At 40.5% G+C, this 26,668-nt stretch overlaps 2 pseudogenes; both read right to left on the bottom strand.

Moving 5' to 3' along the window:
- Nucleotides 1-334: 334 nt before the first annotated feature.
- On the bottom strand, nt 335-4,322 carry LOC114081616 (class I histocompatibility antigen, Gogo-B*0201 alpha chain-like; annotated as a pseudogene).
- Nucleotides 4,323-25,186: 20,864 nt separating this feature from the next.
- Nucleotides 25,187-26,015, bottom strand: LOC139706140 (trimeric intracellular cation channel type B pseudogene; annotated as a pseudogene).
- Between the last annotated feature and the right edge of the window lie 653 nt (nt 26,016-26,668).

The following is a 26,668-nucleotide window of genomic DNA, read 5'->3' on the forward strand; positions in this document are numbered from 1 at the left end:
AGAATGTCAAGCTTGGATCTCAGCCTATGCTAACCCACTCATATGATGCCTGCCCACCCATGGCCCTGGAGACAGGACAAGCCCTGGTGATGCTTGTGTACCTGTCATCACAGGTACTAGTTGGATGAGGTTCAACTAAATGGACAAAGACTAAGAAGCAGGGAGATGTTGAGCTGAGAACTGACCACATCAAAGCCCAGGATGAACTGATCTGAGACTTGGTGCCACCTTGTCCACCCTCAGCTCCTTTCACCCTTCCCCTGTCTCCATCTGCCAGAGTCAACACAGCAAAAACATGTATTCTTGAAGACTTCAGGTTTTATTTTATTTATTTATTTAGGTACTGGGAATTGAACCCAGTGGTACTTAACCACTGAGCCATATCCCCAGTTTTTTTTTTTTTTTGTATTTTATGTATAGGTCTTGATGAGTTGCTTAGGGCCTTACTAAATTCCTGAGACTGGCTTTGAACTTGTGATCCTCCTGCCTCAGCCTCCTGAGCTGCTGGGATTACAGGCATGCGCCACCAGCCCTGGCTCAGGTTTTATTTTGTCTTTGAAACTTTAGGAATCTTCCATTTATTTAATTAACTCATTGACCATATCTCATGTCACAAATTTGAAATACAATTCAATATGCAGATTCTGTTTTTCAGTAGGGAAGGAAGAAGGCAAAGCTCAGGACAACATGAAGCTAAATCAGGAATGGAGAAGGTCCCAGTCTCACATCTGCTGTGGAGGAAGTTGATTGAGGAAGAAAACAGGACATTGTGGGGAGGGGTCTCTGTGATCTGGAATGTGCTCCTCTCTTCATTTCCTCACATTACGCTGATAGGAACAGAGATGTCAGACACAGTTAGATGCCAGCTGCACAAAGAGAAGTCAGCACTCTTGAAGCTGGAAGAAAACAGAACAAAACCTGTATTGCTCATCCCATAGAAGTCAACTGTCTCACACTGTAAAAGAAGGTATTATGAACTAATCCAGATCAGTCATTGTAATGGAGACACTCTGAACAACCCATTAAACTCTCAAAATTTCTAAATCCAGAGAGTCCTTGTAACCCTGGAGTCTCCCCATACCCCTCTCCCTCTTCAGAGTCTCACCTTTTTAAGCAGTGAGGGACACATCAGAGCCCTGGACTCTGACATTACCTGAGCAAAACAAAAACAGAACCTGGTCAGAGTCCATAGGAGAGGTGGCTAATGGAGGAATCATGGAATGGGTCATTGTTCCCCTCTACACTACCCCAGGTTGCTGAGAGCCATAGCCAAGTAGGAATGACGCATGGCAATTTCCTTGTCAGCCTACCCAATGTTGCTTAGAGGGAGGACTCTCCATTGTGGAAATGGGCTTGCCTTGGACCCAGGTCATTTGCAGTGACATTGCATGAATGTTTCAGAGTTTTGATTTGAAAGGTGACCTTGCTCAGGGTTTAGAGTGGATCCTGCTGGGAATAGGGCGTATCCTGCTGCCTCAGGCGCCCTCTCCTTGAGTTCCCTGTGGAGTTCTCGCGGGGTTCTGAGAGTATTTGGTATGCAGAGCCCAGTCCAGTGGAGGGTGTGGATTTTCCCAGAGCGTGCGTGTAGAGTGACGTGACAGTTCAAGAATAAAGAGTTGCTGTTTGAATCTACAAGGTGTGTGGTGGCTCAGTTATTTTGTGCCCAGCCAGACTGCGGCACCAGGTGTCTCAGGGATCACTGTTCTTCATACTTAAAAGCAGCTGGAGCATAGGTCCCTCCTTTTCCACCTGTGGGAAAAAAGCATCTTGTGAGCGAACAGGTTGGAGACAGGTCTTGAAGAAACCCCCTAGTCCTGGACTCTGTGGAAGATTTCAGAACTGTGACGACAAATGCAGGGAAGGATCAGGAGACAAGAAGAAAGGAGATGGATAGGGATGGAGTGAATTGCTCTCTTGGAGATCTTTCCTCAGCAGAGAAATTCCCCTCTGGCCACTAAATGATGGGAATCAGGTCCTCTTCACCACAAGCATTAGAAGGATAAAATTGTCCTTTAGTTTCTATGTGCTTTACAAAGAGTAAACAGGGTCCAGTTTGGGTAAACATGTTTGTGAAGATATTATTTCCCACTAAACAAGGCAGGGCACACTTCCACCGGGTACTTGAAACCACCAGTGGGACAAAAATCCAGACCCTGCATTTTTCCTACCTGGGTGATGGGCTGACGGGGTGGCTCTGGAAGGAGGAGAAGTCAGGTAAGGGACCCTAATCTGCAGCTCTGTCCCCACACTGCTGAGGGTCTCCAGAATGCCTACTGCTTTTCTGAAAAGAGACTCTGTACTCTCATCCCCTCCTTACCCCATCTCAGGGTGGGGGGCTCAGGCAGCCCCTCATGATACACATGGCAAGTGTTATCTCTGCTCCTCTCCAGAAGGCACCACCACAGCTGCCCATTTCTGGAAGTTTCCATCCCCTGCGGGTCTGGTCTCCACAAGCTCCATTTCCTGGGTCTGGTCCTCCCCATCTCATTGCCAGTTCAGGATGATCTCCTTGGGATAGAAGCCCAGGGCCCAACACCTCAGAGTGAAGTCTCTTTCAGGTCTAGTATGGTGAGTCACACTTGTCTTTGGAGGGTCTGAGAGGAAGAAAAGGGAAATTCAGACATTCTTGCATTACTGCTCCTGGGCTACTGAAGCAGTGCTCACATGTCCATCAGGAGAATGCACCACAGGATTGGAGTGGAGGAGGGAGCATAAAACCAAAACATAAGCCTGGACTCTGGCTTCTGGCATAATCTTCTATACCTTGGAAAGTTCTAGAATCAGGTTGAGACAACCCTCTTACAAGGGTCCAGGTGCCTGACAGGGACTTCAGTTTCTGGTTTGGATGGAGGCTGATAAGCTTCAGTCAGACCCCAAAGACCCTAGGCTGGAACTGAGACAAACACCTGATAGAAAGTCCCTTCGTGATGCCAAGGCTGCTTCCAGAGAACATGGTGAGTTATGTACTGTCTTTCCCACCAGCCAGGGAAAGAGACTGGCTCTCTTATTTGTCCACAGAGCAGCCTTCAGTTCCTCTCCAGTATAGCACCTGGGACTCCAGGCTGACTCACTTCCTTCTGGAATGGAGCTGGTGGTGTTCTAGCATGGGTATCTTTCTCTTACCCTCCTTGTGGGAAGTGGGCAGAGAGATCCTAGGAGCTCAGACAGAAGTCCTGCAGCCCCTCATACCTAAGTGCTGCAGTGTCTCCTTCCCTTTCTCCAGATGTCTGGTGAGGGACTCTGCGCACTCCCCTTCCAGGTAGGCCCTAAATTCCTGCTCCACACCTTCCTCTTCCCACTTGTGCTGGGTGATCTGAGCTGCAGAGTCTGCAGCAGTCCATGAGCTCAGGTCCTTGTTCAGGGCAAGGTAATCCCCCCCACGGTGGGCTTACTGGGTGAACCCTTGAAGGAAGTGTCTATCAGGCCCTAAGTCACATCCAGACATCCTCTGGAGGGTGTTAGAGCCTGTCTAGGTCCCCGTGGTCAGCAGCGTCCCCACTCTGCCCACCCAGTGGGGGTTTTCCCTTAAACTGAAACCGAAACCTGGTCGCAGTCGCTGTGATCGCTTTCTGGGTGGAGAGTGTAAGCGAGTTCCTCAGCCTTGGGGTGAACTGCAGACCGGGAAATCCCTAAAGACTGGAGACCATGCATGAGGGGCTTGAGGGGTGTGACCTTTGCCAGGGGCCCGGGGTCACTCACCGCCCTTGCTCTGGTTGTAGTAGCCCAGCATGGTGTTAAACTCCACCCCATAATTCTTTGCAGCGCTCTTGCAAATTCGTGTTAGTGTCCCAATACTCCAACCCCTCCTGCTCCATCCACCCTGCTCCTCCCTGGGATTCTCAGCTTAGCTGTGGAAGCTCAGGAACTGTGTGTCCTCCACGAAACCCACGGAGATGAAGCGGGGCTTCCAGTGGCCGGAAAAATACATGACAGTGTGAAAATACCTCATGGAGTGGGAGCCTGGGGGGAGGGAGAGGCTGAGACCCCGTGACCTTCCTCCCGCAGCCAGATGCCAGGTCCCATGTTGAGGACACCAGGAGGAGGGGACTCTAGAGACACTAAGGGGGCGAAGGCACGCGTGAGGGCAGGACTTAGGGGCCAGAGTGGAGGGATCAGGACGAGCATCTGCACGCTGGGGAGGAACTGGACCAAATTAGAGAGGACGCTAATTCCCAGGGTCCTGTGTGCTTAGGGGACTGTACCCTGGCTCTTCCCTTGGAGTCTGGTTCCCTCCTAACCCCGCACTCACCTGCCCAGGTCTCCGCCAGGGACAGGGTCCCCAATAGCAGTGGGAGCAGGGTTCGGGGTGCCATTACCCTCATCCTCCACTGCTGTGGAGATTCTTTATCCTGGCAGGTGGGTGGGGACTTTGAAACCTGAACCCTGGTTATGCCGATTGGCTTCTCTGGGAGCTAGACACACAATGGGAGTGAGACAGTGGGCTGCTTCAGGAGTGTCCAGGCAGAAGGACCTGGTCCAGGTTGGGAGAGGTAGAAGAGAAGTGCCAGGGAGAAGGGGAATCCCCAGTGCTCTGCATCCACACCCCAGACACAGCTCTAGACCCTGAGAGCCACGCCCAGGGACCTGGGACATTGCCCTGACCACTTCTCCTTCACAGAGTGCCTTTATCACAAAGTCCACTGATGCCTGCATCAGTGAGTTTGGAAGGGTTTGGTTTTAGGATCGTTTTATGCTCCAAAGGTAAACATGTTTATGTGGAGTGTGTTTTTCAATTAGAAATTAATTCCATTTTAAAGACGATATTTTATTCACTCAGAAGATGTCAGCAGAAATAATCGTTGAAAGAGAAATACTCTTATTCAAAACAAAGTTTTAATTAGAAGAGTGGATCTTTTATTTTTTACAGTTTTAAAGTACTTTTAATTTTTTTTTTTAGAAAATGGCCACATGTTCGTATATTCTGCATTTAACTAATAATTTTGTTCGAAACAAAAAATGCAGCCTCACACTAATATGTGAGAAGAATCTTTTAAAATGACGTTTTAGATAACAATGGGTCTTCGTCTTTGGTACCACACTAAATTGACACACGTGTTAGCTTCTTAAAAGTTCTTTGACATATGGACCTTGAAACCTTATGTTGAATAATTCATATTTTGCTGCATAAAGTGCTGTGGGTGAGTCTTGCACATTGAATTGATCTTGTGTTAATGCATGATATTTTTTAAAAGCATGCATTGTTCTATAAAGTTATATAGACCTTCCAGTGTACATACATTATAGAGCAATTAATCAAGAGGTCACATGTTGATAATACCACAGATTTCACCAGAAAGTGTTGTAAGCATTGGGGAGTCTATCAAGTTCATAGTGGTGGATTCAGATTTTTCCCAGATTCTGATTTTCTTCTAAGAGTGCACATTTTATTCTTGAAAATATTACTGTTAGTGGACAATCTAGAAGAGACAGGTTCGGGTCATTTTTTAGAATGTTGACCAAATATTGAAGTCTAAAGAATAGTTTTTCTGTCATTCATTTTATGTAGCAGAAATGGTATTCCATCAAAATGGGGCTAGTACAACTCACCAAATGGCTTTTGTTGAGACAAACACCCTACTTTGCAATGTAGCAGAAGTGTTTTATTTGTACTTTCCATTCTATCAAATATGTTTTTTATAATGTGAGTTCAAATGGAGATTTAATAAAGTTAATAATTTTTATTGCTTCAAATAGAACATGTTTAAGTAAACTTGAATTTTCTCTTGTGCAGATAAAACATGCTCGGAAATACAATGACTACTATTGTAGTTTTGTACCTTGACTTCCATTTTGCCAAGTTTTACTTCAGTGTAAGTAATGTTTCAGTGACATTATAAAAATACTTTTTGATCATATGACTCCTGTGCAAAAATCTGAATAGCTCCAAGGACTCCTCAGATCACACTTTGAGAACTGCTGTTCTGAGTAAACTGTGGAGAGATTCCAACTGGTCCCAAGTTATTTACTTGATCCACTACCATTATTCTCAATAAATGCTATAACATGTGAAATATATAATATTTTTGAACAAATAATGGATTCATGTACAATTATATACAAAACCCAAATAAATTCTTAGAAATTAAAAGCTAATCATATACACTATAAATCTATAGATGATTTGGATGATTGAAAGTAATACCAGAAAAGAAGTTACACAATTTAAAAAAATAATGATAATGATAAGTGGGCATTGAGAAATTATACACAAGAATTTCATCAAGGGATACAAGTTTGGTTCAACATATGCAAATCAATAAATGCAATACTTGACATAAAGAGAACTAAAGACAAAGATCACATGATCATCTCAGTATATGCCGCAGTCCGGCTGCAGCAAAATAAGCGAGGGGGTGGGGGGGGGTGGGGGGGGTGTGTGTGTGACCAGCAACTTGTGTACGTTGATACAGCAGGAGTGGGAGCCTGCCGCAGTCTGGCTGGGCACAAATGCCGCAGTCTGGCTGGGCACACAATCACGAGCCACCACACAGCTTGTAGATTCAAACAGCAACTCTTTATTCCCGAACTCACACCAGCCGTCTACAAACACGTTCTGGAGAAATCCACGTTCTCTGGGCTTCTATCTCCAAAATATACTGTCTGAATCCCGTGAGAACTCAAGGGGAACTCAGGCAGCAGGATATGCCCTATTCCCAGCAGGAATAATCTTAAACCTTAAACCTGGAACCTAAACCGGGAACGCCCTAATCCGCCTTGGTCCTTGAGCAAGGTCACCTACATTCAATGTCACTGCAACATGGGGTACGCTGGCAAGGAAATTGTCATACCTACTTGGCTAATGGCTCCCAGCATCTCCCCCCTTCTGATTAATTAAACAACAAGCAATGTGGCTTAAGGACCGTGCCTGGTAGGTTGTCCAATTCAACATATGGTTCTTACGCGTCATCGGAAAACTGACCTTTAGGCGTCAGCCTCCTGTCTTAGGTTGATACCACTGCAATTGAATCATACCCGTCACTGACTACCGGTCCAGCATACAGCCATACTTGTGGATAGGTCTATGCACCAGTGGGGGGGGGGGGGTGAGGTTCTTTGCCTCACCTCTGTTGGCCCCCAAATTTGGCCTTGGTGCCAGTGGGGGAGTGAGGTTAATGTGGCTTAAGGACCGTGCCTGGTAGGTTGTCCAATTCAACATATGGTTCTTACCCGTCATCGGAAAACTGACCTTTAGGCGTCAGCCTCCTGTCTTAGGTTGATACCACTGCAATTGGATCATACCCGTCACTGACTACCGGTCCAGCATAAGCCATTGGCCCCCAAATTTTAGACCATCACTAGCAGAAGGGAGGAGGATACAGAAATGCCACGACACCAAGCCAATTGACGGCTCCTTGGGAAAAATTGCATCACTGGTGACACCATCAGCAAAGATATGTCAGCACTACCACAATTAACATGGGGTGTGCTGGCAAGGAAATAAAAATTGCATCACTAGTGACACCATCAGCAAAGATATGCCAGCATTACCACAATTCGCTGCACCAAACGATAGTTACATAGTCCAGGCAAGTTCTGCAAGCAGTTCAAAGCGGAGGAATCTATCAATATGTCCATTTCCTCCCAAAATCCGTTTCCTCCCAAAGTAAGTTAACTCCTTGATTGAGCATTACTTGTTGAGTTATATTCATTGAAGCATCAGTTTATACAGTTTACTGTGATAGCTATCATAGAAGCTGTAGTCTGGTTGTATCTTTGTCTTCACTGGCACTGGGATGAGATAGGAATTCTGGCAATGATGCTAAAGAGACATTATCCTGAAAAGAATTATTAAATATAATGAAAAAGAAAGGTGAAAGTAAACAAACAGATCTGTTAACCTACTTTAAAAACAATCCTTAACAGCTGTTTACCTAATTTAAATTAAACCATTTAAATCACGTGAATAAAAAAAAATAATAATTCCTATCCATTTTTTCATGAGCGCTCCTCATATAAGAAATATGGACATACGCACATACAGACATACAACACAAAACACAAGAGTGTACACAAATGTACAACACATAAGAAAATAGTAAAGGCCTTGTAGCTTTACCTGGGTGAAATCTCCATTGCAATGTTTAAAAACTCCACAGTCAAAAAATAAAACTGATCAGAAAAACATTAACCTAGGTTTGTATGAGCTCAAAAAATAAAAATAGAACCTTATGATGTGGAAAAATGCAATAATAAAATAGCTATTGAAAAAAGCATCCTGGTTAATCACCTTTAACAAAAGTACCAATTATTACATGGAAATTCTATTTTGAGATTTACCATGAAATGTTGGCTTTCTATAAAATTCTTAATTAAGAAATGTTAGAAAACATGGCTCCCACTCAATTATCATGGGACACAATACCCCGGGATTACTTTTATTCCTTGTTCTTCCAAGTCTTAGAAACACCAATGAATGAATTAAGTCTAATGATAACCTAAGGCCAGATTTCTGGAATATAAACATCAAAGACACTGATTAAAGTCCTAGTCCCAGGGGTTAAGCTCTCCCCAGAAATCCATCATTGTTTTTAATGGAAGCTTACTCGCCCCATTTTTTTCCAGGCCAGGCCAGAATTCAGTCATCCACTGGACCACCATGTACTGCACATCATCCATGTAGTGCTAGGTGCCAGGTCTACAATGAAGAACAAGACTCCTTGTTCTTCAGAGATGATATTCTAGTGAGAGGTACACACAAAGCAACAAATAAACACAGTTATGATCAGTTACAAGTTTTATAAAGGAAGTAAACTGGGAACTGATAGAGCAAAATGAAGGCTCCTTCTTTGGTTAGGGTGGCCAGGCAGGGCCTCCCTGGAGAGCAGAGTTGGTAACAGAACTGCCATGAATGAGTTTCCCTTTCCTGACCCATATTTACTTCAATCCCTACTCTTTACCTTAGTAGGTAGCTGATGAACAGGCCCCAAACCAAAAAGGGTGTACTGGGGAAGGTACCAGGCACACCAAAAAGCTCAGCTTTAGAAACCAATCCTGAAGAGTTACTCCAGTTTAAAATACAGTCAACGTATAAGAGCCAGAAACTCCAGTCAGTGCAAAAATGACCTCTTTATATCTCATCAAGGAATCATTACTGTAGATGACAAGAGGTATATTGCCAATAAATCCACAATTCTGTTTCCAATTAATGCAAACTTACAATATCCCAAGCTGTTATTATATTTCAATTAATAACCTGAGATGCCTCATTAATGCAAATATACTCTTACTGGTGCTCAACCTTCATTAGTGAGATGGGTCCGATGACATGACTGTTTCATATGATAATGGAACTATGATTAAAAGGCACAATTAATCATTTTCTTCAACTAATCTCCACGACAGTTTACTTATGCCTATATGAAACACGTGCTTCTTGCAAAAAAAGCCAATTTATATTTAAGCGAGTCAATGGCAGAAAGAAAAGCAGAAACATCCTACTGAAATCTCTCTCATAGTTGCAAAAAATCCCACAAGAGAGTCAGATTGTTCCAGAATAATGAAAAGACACAGAGCCGGCGCCTCCACTATCCTTTATAACATGTTGAGAGTATAAAACATAAAACAACAAATGCCATTACACTCTTTGAATAACAAGGCCTTTTTTTAAAAAATAATTTTTTTGGTTGTCAATGGACCATTTATTTATTTGTTTGTTTTTATGTGGTGCTGAGAAGCAAACCTAGGCCCCTCACAAATGCTCTACCACTAAGCTATAACCTCAGTCCCTGACAAGGCTTTTTAAAATTCTCTTGTCCATGTAGTTTCCTGCTCTTCAACACTGAATCACTCCACCCTCAGGCTGAATCCAGCAACAGATGTGGAACCAAACATGGCAAATGTAGGAATACTTCCCACTCTGCCCCACCTCCCTCCACTCCATGCAGTGAAATAGAACTTGAAACCAAGCTGCCTGAACAGTATCTATTCCTACTACCTGCCCAGTGGCCTTCCCCAATTCTGACAGTAACACTGTGCTTGGCCTTTGCAGAACTGCCCTTCTCTCCTGTGGGCATTGTTATGGCTGGGTTGTCATTTACATCTGTCCCCTCACACAGGCAGAGGGAGGGCTGTGAAGAAGGCTGGACCACCAAATACTCCAATGTTCCGCACACTGATGGATCCAGGTGGGGCCCCTGAACACAGCAGAGTCTCCTGGGTCTTTCCTGAAATCCATTTAGCAAAGTAAAGAATGTCATCTGGATTCCCTGCTTTAGCTTTAGTTTACTGATTGTTTTATTTACCAGAAAGAAGAGATTATAAACAAATTGAACAGGGCCACCCATTCCTCTCCAACCTCCCTCCCATCCACCACACAGGTAAGTTGCTCTTATTCTCCTTTTCCCTTAGCCCCTGTGTGGTCCACTGGCAAGAGATATGAAGTGTATCAAAGCTATACTCTTCTCCCTCTTAAGTAAATGGTAGTTTTTAAAAAAAACCTATTGAGATTTAATTTTAATTGTTGCTTAGTAACCATCACAAGATTGGAACTGTTTTCAGGCTTTAAAAAATAGTGATATATTTAAAAAGGATAGAGGGGGTAGAGAGAGAAGAGGGGAGGGGAGGGGAGGGGAGGGGGGATAGTAGAGGATAGGAAAGGCAGCAGAACACAACAGACACCAGTATGGCAATATGTAAATCAATGGATGTGTAACTGATGTAATTCTGCAATCTGTATATGGGGTAAAAATGGGAGTTCATAACCCACTTGAATCAAAGTGTGAAATAGGATATATCAAGAAATTTGTAATGTTTTGAACAACCAACAATAAAAAATTTAAAAAAAAATAAAAAGGATCATTTGGAAGTTTAAAGTTAAAAAAACTATCTGAAAATGAAATTGTTTAAAAATTCATGTTCTTGTAGCCTTTTATCAGGGACACAATTCTAAGAATTCTAAAACAAAACATAGCATTTTGAGCATTCTTTCTCAATAAATTCTAATCCATTCATCTACAATGTCATTGTAATATGCTGATTTTGACTTTGTCCTTTAGGCAACAAAATACTAGGTGGCCTTAGTTAACATGCACTAATACGCTATCAAACTATACTTTTTTCAGATACAGATGGAGCTCAGCTTAAATGTTTGGACTTCGGATTTTTGAGTTTATAATGCTGCAAAAGTCATTTACAATCAGTTGAGACTATATTCCTAATTTTGAATTTAGATTGTTTTTTTTCCTGGTTATAAGTGTTCTGATCTTCTTTCTCATAGCTGGGCAGAAGTAAACTGCAGCTCCCAGTAAGCCACATGATCACGAGCACAAACAAGAGAACTTCTGGCAGTGTCCTTTGTTGTTAAACCATGATGTTTGGTAGGTTAAGTATAGTGTATGTATTTTCAACTTGCAATGTTTTCAAATTACAGTAGGTTTACTGGGCTGTAACCACTTGATAACTTGAAGATAATGTGTATTAGCTGTATTAGATACGTAAGATGTAAATGTTAGACATGGCAATTATCATCAAAAGTATCTCTGTATTTAAGTATCTATACCTTATTAGAAATATTGATTTTGAGAAGTACATTATATAATAATGGTTTCAGAGCATATGCCAACCATGATCAAGTGAATGAGCTGCTGGAGTACTGGGTTGAGGATTATAAAATGGCCTGGAAACTTGGTAGGAAAGAGAGCTTTTCCGTTCTGTCTGCCAGTGGTGCAGGATTCAGAAGGAGCTGTAGGCATGACAAAAGTGTTTTTCATCCATTGCCTTATGGAAAAGTCCAGTTGTTCTGCCAGTAGCTGCTTGACCTTTGTGAAGTCGAGATTCTCTGGGTCTCTGTCTGTTCATCTTTAAAATGAGGGTTTTGATTAGATGACCTCCAAGGTCCCTTCCATTCTAAACATTCAATGATATTCTGAGCAAACAATAATAATAGCTCTTATGATTAGCAGCAAGAGAAGTCTGCTGCAGGGCAACAAGGTACAGGCAGCCGTGAGCATAAATGAAAAATCTCTGAAGAAATGGGAGAAGGAAGGAGGCTAACTTCAATTCAGCTGTTTGGCTAGAACATAATGCCTATTAAGCAAAATATTGCCCCACCAATACATTGTCCATCATCTTTTCACATATATATTTCAATAATTCTTCTAGAATTATTTTGCAAAATAATGGAATGTCCATGATTTTGTTTTGAAATACACACAAGTTTCACTACGGCTAACCTTTATTCACATCTGCATTTCACAGGAAGAAGTGTGTTTGAGCGTCAGTCAGAATGCTTTCAACTATAGGAATCCAAAGGTTACTATCTCATAAAACATGAAGTGCAGGGATCAGGAAGGCTCAGTGACTGGCAATGTCATGGGTGGCCCCAGCTGAGATCTCTTGAGCTCTCTGCTCTATAGATCTTGTGACAGCTTTGCCCTCAGGCTGGCTGCCTGAATGGTAATTAGAGGACTTCTGATAGCAATTGGTTCAGGTCCAGAAAAAGGCTAGTTTTTCTTCTATAGCAGCATAAGCAAGTATTTCTGCGACCCAATTGGTTCAGAGCAGCTCATTTTTAAATGGATATTTGGTTAGACAGATGGAAAGAAGGGAGGGAAGAGAGATAGGCAAAAAGGAAGAAATGAGTGGGAGAATGCAAGGAAGGCAAGAAAGAAGATAAGAAGGACCCTAGCATTTAAAAATTAGTCTACCACTCACTGCCATAGCTCAGAGTTAGAAGCCAGACCGGTACTCCTAGTTGGGCTACTCTGTCCTCCTAACGGACACAGACAATTTTGCCAGACACCAACAACTCAGGACAGATAATTTGAGATCATGATAAAGTGAGACAAAACAAGACCACTTCACAATTGTGTGTAAGCAAAGAATAAAAGGAGAACAGTGCCACCCATAAAACACCTAACCTCTTTCTTGCTTGCCCAATGAGGGCAGCTGCTACTTCAGTACGAACAATGGCTTTAGCATGGCTCCAGGCTTTCCTCTCTTGAGAGATTTACTGGGATAGCCACGTACAGAAATGCCCCACTTTGTGACAGCATCCTATGAAGCATCAATCACTTCTTTGAGTCTCCCCTAAACCCCACAACCAGAGTCAGAATACTCTCAAACACCCTCTTACCAAGACATCCTATGTTTCTTCATGGTGTGTGTTCACTCCTCTTGCACTAACTAACAAACCCAACTTGTTCAACTTCAAGTATTTTCCAGTAGTGTCTAGATAGAGAGCATCAATATTGGGTTTAGGTTAACATGTGTGCCAATCTTTCTTTTTTTCCATCATTATTCTAAGAAGCCTTCTTTAACTTTTTTTTTTTTCTGAATCATCTACCACTTTTGAATCTTTGCAGCAATTACACTAATTATCTCTTTACATGCTCCATGTCTTTTCTGTGCCTTCTACAAACAATGAGCAATTCTCCCCCCAACATTCACTTTCTCACAAACCAATTTTTGTGTGATTGAAACTAAATTATGAAGGAACAGAAAAGATGTTGGAGAGTCCACCATAGTGTTAGAAAGCACACACCTTCTCAGCAACATACCTTTTTAGTATAATTAAAAAGTAATAGCTAACGTTATTATTACACTACTTTATACATGACATACATTGCTCTTAAAAATTTTATCATTCACAAATTAATTTATTGTATCCGTCCAAAAAGTTATGGGATAGATATTAAAATTTGCTCCATTTGGGAGGAAAGGGTACTAGAGATTGAACTGAGAGGCTCTTAACCACAGAGCCACATCCCCAACCCCTTTTAAAAAAAAGTTTTATTTAGAGACATTACCTCATTAATTTGCTGAGGCTGGCTTTGAACTTGTAATCCTCCTACCTCAGCCTCCCAAGTTGGTTGAATTATAGTTGTGTACCCCAGTGCCTGGCTAGACTGCCCCATTTTAAAGAAAAGTCCAGAGTCTCATGTAAGTCAAAGAGTTCATCAACAGCAGAGACACCATTTAACTGGACCTCTGACTCCAGGAAATAGCCTCCTACCCAAGAGAATATACTGTCTCCTACTCAATAGTGGTTCTGTAACACTCTCTAAAACATGAACAAACAAATGAGCAGCCAGGCATGGTGTTTTTCACAATATTACCTCCAGACATTTATGAACAAGACAGTAAAAAATCATGAACATAGGGCTAAGGCCTAAAAGATATCTGTGACACAGAAAAGTATTTTGGTAGAAATGTTTACAGTCTATGCTGCCATGGCTGTCAAATGTTTCAGAAAATTGAACACACTATCTGCCTTATGTACTTTAAGTCTATTAATAAGTGTTCATCATTCAATGAAAAAATGTATAATAAGGATTAAGGCAAGAAATAAATAACAGTGTGAAGAGAAGAAGCAAGTAGCAGAACCAGATTCAGATACATCAAAGGCTCTAGTATAAAAGGCAGACAACAGAAATGCAAAAACAGACAGAGCATGGAGATGTGAATTCAGAAATTGTTATGGTTTGGATGTGAGGTGTCCTCCAAAAGCTCGTGTGTGAGACAATGCAAGAACGAAATGATTGGGATATGAGAGCCTTAACCCAATCCATGGATTAATTCCAGTGATGGGATTAACTGGGTGGTAACTGAAGACAGGTAGGGAATGGATGGAGGAGGTAGGTCCCTGGGGACATGTCTGTAGGATATTATTTTGTATCTGGCTACTGACATTCCTCTCTGCTTTCATCATGTGAGCTACTTCACTCTGCCACACTCTTCTGCTATGATGTCCTGCCTCACCTCAAGACCTGAGGAATGAAGCCAGCTGTCCCTGGACTGAGAGCTCTGAGACAGTGAGCCCCCAAATCCACTAATTGTTCTTGTAAGATCTTTTGGTCATAGCTGCAAAACTGCTGACTAAATCAGATCTCAAAAATTCTCCCTCTCTGTCTCTCTCTTTCTTATATATAAGCAGAGATGAACTCCAGCAGCCAGATACAATATCAAAAACTTTTCACCTACATATATCCACCTCAAACTACAGAAAACAAAAGACAAAGAGAAAATCTTGAAAGAAGCCTAATGAAAGAAATACTGCACCTATGGAGAACAACATTAAGAATTATAGGGACTGGAGTATAGTTAAGAATTATAGCTCACTGGGGTATAGAACACATGCCTAGCATATCTGAGGCCCTGGGTTTGACCCTCAGCATAACTTAAAAAAAAAAAAAAAACAGATGAATTATTTCAACTTATTTCTTCTTTCCTCTAAAATTATATGCAAGCAAATGAAGAGTACAGTGAAACATCTAAAGTGTTGCAAGAAAAAATCCAAATTAGAATTTCATATCTACAGTTAAACAAAAACTTCCCACTGTGTATAGTGACTTTCTTCAATATATTAAATAATGGATTGGGATTTAAAAAACAACACTTTTACATCAAAGAAGCTATATGTACCACTCATATGATGTATGAAAATGACACTTTATATCTGAGATTTTCCTGGTAAACACCCACAAACCTGACTTAATCATGGGAATATAGCAAGAAAGTACCAGTTAATTGGCATTTTGAAATAATATTTGCATTATGAACTCTTTAAAAGAAAAGACAAGAGGTGGAAATTCAGAATTAATTTTTTTTTAAAGAGAGAGAGAGAATTTTAATATTTATTTTTTTAGTTTCGGCGGACACAACATCTTTGTTTGTATGTGGTGCTAAGGATCGAACCCGGGCCGCACGCATGCCAGGCGAGCGCGCTACCACTTGAGCCACATCCCCAGCCCCTGTACTATGAACTATTAACACATAAAAATGTATAGATATATACTGTTCAATATAGTTACTTCTGGCCACATATGATCATTGAATGTTTGAAATGTGGCTAGTATTGAGTTAAGATGGACTATACATGCAAAGTAAACAACAGGTACCAAAGAATTAAAATAAAAGAAGGGATACAATTAGTCATAAAACACCGATTATGTACTGAAATAATAATTTTTATATTTGAGTCAAATTACATTATTAAAATTAATTAAATTTGTTGATTTTTATTTTTTACTTTAAAATGTTTAATCAGCACATAAAACTATATATATTCAGGTATGCAAAACGATTATATGTATGTATACACACAGATATATGTGCACTTATCATGTATGTATCATGTATTAATCACCATGGTCAAATTAATTAATATAGCCATTACCACTCATAGTTACTATGATTTCCAGCATTTTATATGTAGTAATTGGAACATTTCAAATTACATATGGTCCATGTTCCATCATGGACCATATCTATTTGATAGCTCTATACCTAACTTATAAATCCTAATTTTCTTTACCATGTTCATCGGATCTTTATAGAAATCTCATAAAACATCAATCAGTATAAATGTAAAAAATATCAATACCTTAAGCATACCATATTCAAAATGTGGATAACCAAATATAAAGAGAAATAAATTGAAAGAAGTTCTATTTTAAAAAAAACACCTCACCCATAGCACAAAAGTTAATAACTAGAATCAACAAATGGGACTTACTCAAACTAAAAAGTTTTTTCTCAGCAAAAGAAACAATAAGAGAAGTAAATAGGGAGCCTACATCCTGGGAACAAATCTTTACTCCTCACACTTCAGATAGAGCCCTAATATCCAGAGTATACAAAGAACTCAAAAAATTAGACAATAAAATAACAAACAACCCAATCAACAAATGGGCCAAGGACCTGAACAGACACTTCTTAGAGGAGGACATACAATCAATCAACAAGTACATGAAAAAATGCTCACCATCTCTAGCAGTCAGAGAAATGCAAATCAAAACCACCCTAAGATACCATCTCACTCCAGTAAGATTGGCAGCCATTATGAAGTCAAACAACAACAAGTGCTGGCGAGGATGTGGGGAAAAGGGTACACTTGTACATTGCTGGTGGGACTGCAAATTGGTGCGGCCAATTTGGAAAGCAGTATGGAGATTTCTTGGAAAGCTGGGAATGGAGCCACCATTTGACCCAGCTATTCCCCTTCTCAGTCTATTCCCTAAAGACCTAAAAAGAGCATGCTACAGGGACACTGCTACATCGATGTTCATAGCAGCACAATTCACAATAGCAAGACTATGGAACCAACCTAGATGCCCTTCAATAGACGAATGGATAAAAAAAAAATGTGGCATTTATACACAATGGAGTATTACTCTGCATTAAAAAATGACAAAATCATAGAATTTGCAGGGAAATGGATGGCATTAGAGCAGATTATGCTAAGTGAAGCTAGCCAATCCCTAAAAAACAAATGCCAAATGTCTTCTTTGGTATAAGGAGAGTAACTAAGAACAGAGTAGGGAAGAAGAGCATGAGAAGAAGATTAACATTAAACAGGGATGAGAGGTGGGAGGGAAAGGGAGAGAGAAGGGAAATTGCATGGAAATGGAAGGAGACCCTCAGGGTTATACAAAAGTACATACAAGAGGAAGTGAGGGGAAAGGGAAAAATAATACAAGGGGGACAAATGAATGACAGTAGAGGGGGCAGAGAGAGAAGAGGGGAGGGGAGGGGAGGGGAGGGGAGGGGCGATAGTAGAGGATAGGAAAGGCAGCAGAACACAACAGACACTAGTATGGCAATATGTAAATCAATGGATGTGTAACTGATGTGATTCTGCAATCTGTATATGGGGTAAAAATGGGAGCTCATAACCCACTTGAATCAAAGGGTGAAATATGATATATCAAGAACTATGTAATGTTTTGAATAACCAACAATAAAAAATTAAAAAAAAATAAAAATAAAAGTAGATAACAAAAAACAAACAAACAAAAAAAACACCTTAGCTGTTTAGGAGCAAGCATGGAACTTATCAGACATTGCTAAGAAATCTAACAAATAAAAAATGCAGCAGAATATTTAAAGCATTGAAATATAAAAACCACCCACCTAAAAATTCTGTATTCAGTAAAATTATCCTTCAAATGTGAAGCAGAGATCAAGACTTTCTCAACAAAAATTGAGGTATTCTTTGACAGTATACCTGCCCTGCAAGAACTATTAAAAGGAATGCCTCAGAGGAAAAAGAAAATAACACAGCTCAGAAAACAGATCGACATAAAGTCATGATGAGTATTTGACAAAGAATAAGTGAAAGAAAAATGCGAAAACAATTTTTTTCTTAATTTAATTAGTCTGACACCATTGTGCTAATACTAATTAGCTGTATTTAATTCGCATCTATACAATTATACATTTTGCTCTCCAGCCCACATGAAACACCAGCCAAATCAAACCACATTCTGGACCATAAAATACACCTTAACAAACATACAAGTAGAAATTACAATGCCTAATCTCAGATCACAATGAATAAACTTGAAACTGACAATAGGAAGATAGTGAAAAGCCCTGAAAACTGGAAGGGTAAAAACAACAACAACAACAACAAACTTCTAAAGTGACATATGAGACAAATAAGAAATCTCAAGAGAAATTTAAAAGCATTTCAAAATAATCAAAAATCAAATTACAAGTTATAAAAATTTGTGGGGAACATTAAAAACAGCAGGAAATTGATAATGTTCAATGCATATATTAAAGAAGAAAGATCTGAAATCAATAACCTAAGCTTCTCACTTAGGAAACCAGAAAAAGGAAAGCAGATTAAATCTTAAATAAACCGAAAAAAAGAAATAATTAAAATTAGAGCAGAACTCAATGAAATTGAGAACAGGATACCAAAAGAGAAAATTAATGAAAAAAAAAGATGGTCTTTTGAAAAGATAAAATTGGTAAGAATCTAATCAAGGTAGCTAAAAGGGGGGGGGGGGAGAGAGAGGGAGGGAGGGATCATAAATTACTAATATTGGAAATGAAAAAGAGGCCATTCCTAAATATTCTCTGAATGTTAGGATAATAAAGTAATATCATGAATAGTTATGTAATCAGAAATTTGAAAACCTAGATGAAATGGAATAATTTCTTGAAAGACAAAATCTACCAAAAGACCTACTACAAAAATAAGTAGATGATCTGAATGGTACTGTATATATTAAAGAAATTGAATGAATACCAATAATCAATATATTTCTCCATTTTTCCCATGTCTAACCCCTCTCTGCTATGGATCAGCATCCACCTATTAGAATATTCTGCCTTTGGTTTTTAGGGATTGACTTACTTCATTTAGCATGATATTGTCCAACTTCATCCATTTACATGCAAATGCCATAATTTTATTCTCTTTTAATGCTGAGTAACTTAAATTGTTGAGGCTGGGGATATTGCTCGGTCTTTGAATGAAAGAGGTAGAAATGATACTTCATCACTTTCTATGGGGAAACACAATAGAGGCCAAGATCCTGGAAAGTAAGAAACTGCACAGACATCTACCTTTCTCACAGGTGCCACAGGATAATTTTATCTTCGAAATTATCAAATCTTGGTCAGAATGGCATATCCCATTCATGAGAACCTTATGTGATAATTCAATCAAGTATATGAAAAAAAATTCCTTCATGTTCTCAGAATAATAACGTAAATATGAGGTAAAGGAAAATGCAAAAGACATGGAAAGAAAATGATGAAATGAATAGATGAAACAAGGAGGAAAACATTAAAATTATTTTTAGCAAAATTAGTTATTACATTAATTATTCAATGACTATTTAGTTTCAAAGCCAAATAAGATATACTTTAACTTGTGAGGAAAAATCCTGATAAAACTAGATTTAAAATATTTGGATTAAATTTTAATCATAGGATGAAAAACCTCTTTATGTGTATAAGCACATGTAAATCAAGACCTGACAGCTTACATTTTTCAGGGGTTCTTTTTGTCTTCCCTGCATATTTTTTCCTGGTTCCTCCTGAACTTAGTACTAGCTACCCTACGTTTTCTTACATCAGGATCCGGAAGCCTAACTTTCAGATACCTCAACGATAGATATACTGGGTTTTGAGAAACACAATTTTCACAAGAAGGACAAAAACATCTTTTAGATTTGTCAATAACAAGAACAACTACAAAAAGCGAAAATTCACTATAAGAACGTTCAAGACTTGGGGGGGGGGGGTCTTGGGTTGTGGCTCAGCTGTAGAGCGCTCACCTGGCACATGCTAGGCCCTGGGTTCCATCTTCAGCACCGCATAAAAATAAGTAAATAAAATAAAGGTATTTTGTGCAGAGCAGCACACCCCAGCAACTCACCCTCAACGTCGTTTTCTTTTAAAGGTCTTCTCCCACAAACGCGAAGAATGGAATCCTCAGGCCAGATGGAGCAAGTATTTGTTGAAGATCAGTGTAGAAGACTCGCAGTTCAACACACTGTGTGAGGATGGGTCTTCTTCGGTTACCGCCGTCTTCTCTTTCGCCGTCTTCCTCTGTTACCGCCGTCTTCTTCTCTTTCGCCGTCCTCTTCTGTTCCGCCGTCTTCAGTTATCTTCTGCGAAATGTGTCTGGCAAGAGGTCTTATATAGCCCTTGGGTCACTGTGATTGGCTCAAAGTTATGCTAATTAGGGTTTGAAAAATGTACCAATGCTATTGGTCCAGACTTTGTCCAATCAGGTTTGGAAATGATCTAATGCTATTGGTCAATTCTATATTCCCACCATTCATTCATGTCTGCCCCACTTCCATTTTCTCAATGGAGGTTGAGTAGTGGGAAATTGAGGTTGTGGACCCAGCTGCAGTGATGCATGGCATGGGCTTCTGCAGCAGGCCTCCCTGCTGTGCCAAGGCCTGGCTGCTGCAGATGACAGGTCTGACAGGTCAGGGAGCCTTGACTCCCTAGGCACTGGCTCCAGGCAGCGGCAGGGCCGCTGGAACTCTCACCCACCCAGGCCAACACCCCAACTCTCTTGCTTCTTGGCAGGGATTAGTAGACAGGCTGTCCTTGCTTTTTAAATTCTCCTCCCCTCCCCCACCTTTCTTCCTCTCCTCTCCTTTCTTCAGCATTTCAACCTTTCTCTCCAGGACCCTCTTTTCTTCACTCTCTCCGTTCCTTTTCATCTTGTTTTTTGAAGGCTCGTTGCCAAGACACGGGACTGCGTCCACCTGGGACAAGCCAAAATAAAGAGACACAAGGCAGGGCTCCTCACCAGGATGCTGTGCGCTGTCTTTGCTATTCCTGGGAAGGTTCAGTGAAAGTCACTTCAGTCTTCCCTGGAGATCACACTGTGGGGTCCGGATTAGGATCCTCACTGAAGGGTCCGAACATTGAGAGTATTTTCCTTGAAATTAGTCTTTGTTTTCCTTTGGATCTGGGGGTTTTCAATCAGTCCCGCCCTGAGGAGGGAATTCTGCTCTTGGCAGGAAACTGAGCCCTAGGAAGTGATCTGATCCTAGAACCCAAAGGTGGCCCTGGGAGGGGGTGGGAGGGCTCCTCAGCTTTTCAGATCCACCCACCACAATCCAGGCGGATGCTAGTTGAAGTGTGTGGGACTCCACATCGCGCTCAGGACTGCGGATATCTCAGCCGCGGGGTCTGATTCTCGCAGCCCACAGACTCCCCTAACTGCCAAGCAGCCCGAGACCCCGAAACCCAGATGCAGCTCGCCCACCCCCAGGCGCCCACAAGCACCTTCACTCTGCTTTTATGTCAACCAATAGTTTTGATTTTCTTAGGTCCAAGTCCGGGTGACGTGATCTTCAGCAATTCGGTAAAGTTTGGCGCCCAAAACTTCAAACCACGCTGAACAGTGCTTTTGCTTTGTATTCAGGAACTCAGCATTGGAGGCCAAGGTCAACTCAGAGAAAGCCCCTGGTATTCTTGTGAGTCCAGGAGTCCCAGGGGAGAGTGGAGGGGGAAAGGGTGTTTAATGACAAGGCAAACTTCAGCACAAGGAGCTTTCTGGTAAGCATGGTTATTACTATTACTATTGAGATGTAATTCATTTATCAGAAGTCAGACTTTGAAAGTGTGTAATCAGTGGTTTTAGTACATCATGAGGTTGTGCCACCACCACTACTACCTTCTTTGGATTGTTTAAAGGATGTGGAGAGGAGGTCTGATGGTTGGAAGGCAGAGGCAGGAGCAGTCCCCAGGGAGATTGCTTTGCAGTAATATCCTGTTGAGACAGGGTAAGGAGACAGGGCAGCCTGCTTTGAGCTCAGCCTAGGAGAGATGTGACCAGAGAAATGGGGGAGAGGGTGATGCTAAACAGCAGGTTGTGGCACCTGTGGGCTTTGATGGGAGAGTAGAGGTATCCTATGTTAAAATCAACAGATGCAGCTGCTGGAGTTGGCTTGGAGCATTATGGTGACAACAGGAGATAGACACAGTATTTAGGAAGAAGTCTTTGCAGGATTCTAGGATAAAGGTAGTTGAAAGTTGGTACCAAGGTAGTGACTGTTAAGCTGTAAAAAGGGTTTTAGGAGCTGCCTGGAGAAGCCAGAGGGTCAGGGGAAAGCGTCAGTTAGAAGTGACCAAGGGTGGTGTTGCAGTTAATAGAAGTAAGGCAAGTGTGTGTGTGTGTGGGGGGGGGGGTGGTCTATAGTGGTTGGAAAGGTGTAGAGTGTGCTTATAGACCTGTCTGATATGAGGGTCAAATGGGCCCAGAGATGCAGATGCCCTAAGGGAGACTGGTTGGTGTTCGATTGGCCCATGGGGGGCAGCCTGATGGGGCTCCTGAGTTGCCCTGGGAGAGCTAAGGCAGTTATGGCCAGAAGAAAGGAGACCTACTGGATCTTGGAGTCAATGGCAGGAAAAGGAGCAGATTAGAATGGCTGAAATGTGTGAAGGTGTTTGGATCCTGATAGATTTTAGTGCAGAAGTTGCTTCTGAGAGCAGAAGTGGCTGAAATCTGCAAAGAGCTCATCTAATCTAGTTACTGGTGACATTGCCAGCAAGGCTGTACTTGAATGGGGGCAGTGTGCTGGGAAAGTATCAAGGCTTGGCTCTTCCATTAAGCATAGCCCCTCTCTCTCTGCTCCAGTTTGGTCTGTCCCCATTGAGTGATGCTTATTGAGCAACACCCAATGACAGCTAAACTCCACCTGAACCTGAACTTTCAACTTGAATATGATGTGAGTACTTCTAAGCCATCTAAAATTTCTACCTGATACAGGGAGTAGGTTCATAGTCTTGGCATAAGAAGTCATGTCACAGAGTTTGAATGTTGGAAGTGTACTTTTGGTTATAAGTTAAAGAAACTCTAGCACAATTTAATACTTTTTCTTGTTTTTTTTTTATTTTGCTAGTAAGAAACCAGATTTAATGCCACCATTCTTCAATCAATGAGATTTCTGTTGATCTGTTTCTTAGCTGATTACTATCAATTGTACATGGATAGTTCTCACCAGAGCTGAGCATTTTCACTTAAAGCTAATCAGTTTTCACTTAAAATTAATAATACATGTGCATGTAAATTAAAACTAAACATAACCATTTGTAATCTAACATGGGATATTCAAACAAGAAACTAAGAAAGTAGCCACTAGAAAGGAGACATGGAAGAAAAAAATTAAATGGAGATAATATTTTTTTTAATCATTAAGACAACTGCTAGCAATGTATTCAGAACAACCAAAGTCAGAGAAAACATGTGAAACATGAAAGTTTTTCTCTCCAGTTGAAATAAGTGTGTTTTAAAGAGAGAGAAAAGGGGAACAAAAAAACCAAGCATGTTTTGTAATTTTGGAACACTGAAAATTATCGAACATGGAATTAGTAATTTATAAAACAATCACACCCCCGATTTTCTTTTGAGGGTTAGGGTTAGATTTCATCTCACTCCAGTAAGAATGGCAGCCATTATGAAGTCAAACAACAACAAGTGTTGGCGAGGATGCGGGGGGAAAAAGGTACACTCATACATTGCTGGTGGAACTGCAAATTGGTGCAGCCAATTTGGAAAGTAGTATGGAGATTCCTCGGAAAGCTGGGAATGGAACCACCATTTGACCCAGCTATTCCCCTTCTCGGACTATACCCAAAAGACCTAAAAAGAGCATACTACAGGGACACAGCTACATCAATGTTTATGGCAGACTATGGAACCAACTTAGATGCCCTTCAATAGATGAATGGATAAAAAAAAATGTGGCATTTATACACAAGGGAATATTACTCAGCACTAAAAAATAACAAGATCATGGCATTTGCAGGGAAATGGATGGCATTAGAGCAGATTATGCTAAGTGAAGTTAGCCAATACCAAAAAAAAAAAAAAAAAAAAAAACAAATGCCGAATGTCTTCTCTAAAATAAGGGCGGGGGTGACTCAAAATGGGATAGAGAGGAAGAGCATGAGAAGAAGATTACCACTAAATAGGGAAGAGAGGTGGGAGGGAAAGAGAGGGAGAAGGGGAATTGCATGGAGGATGGAAGGAGACCCTCATTGTTATACAAAATACATGTATGATGATGTGAGGGGGGGGAAGAAGTGTGTCACATTAGATTGGGTAGAGAGAAGTGATAGGAGGGGAGGGGACGGGAAGGGGGATAGGAAGGGCAGCAGAATAAAATAGACACTAATATTGCTGCATTATATGTGATTGTATAACCAATGTGATTCTGCAACCTGTACACTCAGAAAAATGAGAAATTATACCCCATTTGATTCAAATGTATGATATGTCAAGATCATTGTACTGTCATGTGTAACTAATAAAAAAATGAAACAAGGGCATGAAACAGATTTCAAACTCATGCTAACTTATACTAACAATATTGTGTTTTTACTGAAAAATACTATTAGAGATAAAATTAAGTTAAATTTCAGGTACTTTCCATTTAATGTGGGCAAAATTACAATGTTTACATTGTAATAAACTAGCAATTTATTTACAAATTACATTGTAATAAACTAGCAATTTATTTTCACTTATAAAGTATTTTAGGAAAAGTTTACAGTCTTCAGTACTCAAAATTAAATAGGAATTTTATTTTTTTAATCAATTAATTTTTCATACCTAAGAATTATGATGGCAATGTAAAATAAAAGTTTAATTCTGCTGAACTAACACTCAAATAGATTCAGATTTTTAAATGTATGAAAATACCCAATCTTTAAAATTTTGATAATTTCTTTTATCAATGTAAAATATTTAAATACCCACAAGAGAAATTTTATATCAGAAAAAAAATTCAAATGATATACTCATGACACTCAAGAATTAAAATCAAGAAAGTGGTAGTCACCCTAATATAGAATTTATTTCTTTTTGTCACCTCCATTCCTTATATATAATCGTAATTTCACATCATCTGCATAGAAATATTTATCACAATCTGAAAGGTAGAAAATAATTTTTTTTTTGCCTTCTAGAGCTCAAGTAAATTTACTCAGTGTTCTTAGTATATTTCCTTTTAACATTATCTGAACCATTAGAAGATGATTTTGTTCCACATTTCTTTTCATACAATGAAAACTGTTGCTGCCAAAGAGCAGCCAACTCAATATATATTCAAAAGGACTAAGAGTCATAGAAGAAAACTGTGTAACTATGATGGTTATCTTTTTTGGCCACAAGAAAGATGGTATAAAGGAACATAAGATTATGCTTTGATGTGGTCAGATGCTTGGTGTGCTGAAATGTGAAGGGACCCCAGCAAGGTTACCTTGGAAGGATAGGACATCTTTCGCCATTCATCATCTCTGGTTTCCAATCTCCTTTACCAACTGTTCAAAATTCATGATAGTGATACCAGCTGCACCTTGGGCCCATCCAATAGCTCTCATGACTGACCAGCCATTTTGGTAATAGCTATTAGCATGTGTGACTCCACCTTCTATTTTCCAAGTTCTGATCACTCCTTCATTCCTACAGCCAGAAGTTGAGCAGATAAGAATGAATAGTCCTGGGAATTTAGGTCCCATGGGCAAAAATATATGTAATATACCAGATTGAAGATGCCAGTAAAATATTAATGTGGTTTGCAAGAAACCTCAGTGGAGGCTCTTCAAGCAGTACACATGTTAAAATTCCTCCACCAAATCAGGGAGCATAGCAGTAGACTAGCTTGAAACAGGATTCTTCCATGCCCCTTCCACTCCTACCAGCTGATGCTTCAGTGCCATCACAGACACAAGATGTGGGTGATGACAAAAAAGGGGAACATGGACGTGCAGGAGAAGGCCAGTGCCAGCTCCTCCCATGGAGAGTCCATGGCTGCAACCTACCTCTGAGACTGGGCCTTGCCAGCTGGCCTCTAGTTTTATTTTCTTTTCCTTAACACATAGTTGTATAGACTTATAGGACACAGTGTGATGTTTTGATACAAATATACATTTTATAATGGTGAAATCAGAGTAATTAGCATATCTCTCAGGTCAAACATTTATCATTTCCTGTGACCGGATCATTTAAAATCCTCTTTTAGCTATTTTGCAACATACACTACATTATTATTCACTGTGGTCATCTTGATGTGCTATAGTTTGGCACAGATGTAATTCCTCCTATCTAATTGAAACTTTGTACCCCTTGACCAGTGTCTCCCCTCTTCTCTCTACTCTCAACCTGTGCTAACCAGCACCCCTCCTGCCTGCCTCAATCTCCACGTATAAGTGAGATCATTTGTGGGAGCATTGTCTCCTCTAGGTTTATCTATATTGTCACAAATGACACAATTTCCTCTTTTATGGGGGCTTTTTAATGTAAATATACTAGGGATTGATCTCTGGGTCTTGTGTCTGCTGGGCAATCCCTCTATCCCTGGGGAGCTTCATCCTCAGCCCTAATTACCTTTTTATTGTGGTTCTTAAAACTGACTAGTATTCTTTGTATTTGCCACAGAATGTCATTCTTTTGTTTTTGTTT

The sequence above is a fragment of the Marmota flaviventris genome, chromosome 6, assembly GCF_047511675.1.
Source record: "Marmota flaviventris isolate mMarFla1 chromosome 6, mMarFla1.hap1, whole genome shotgun sequence".
NCBI classification, from domain to species: Eukaryota; Metazoa; Chordata; class Mammalia; order Rodentia; family Sciuridae; genus Marmota; species Marmota flaviventris.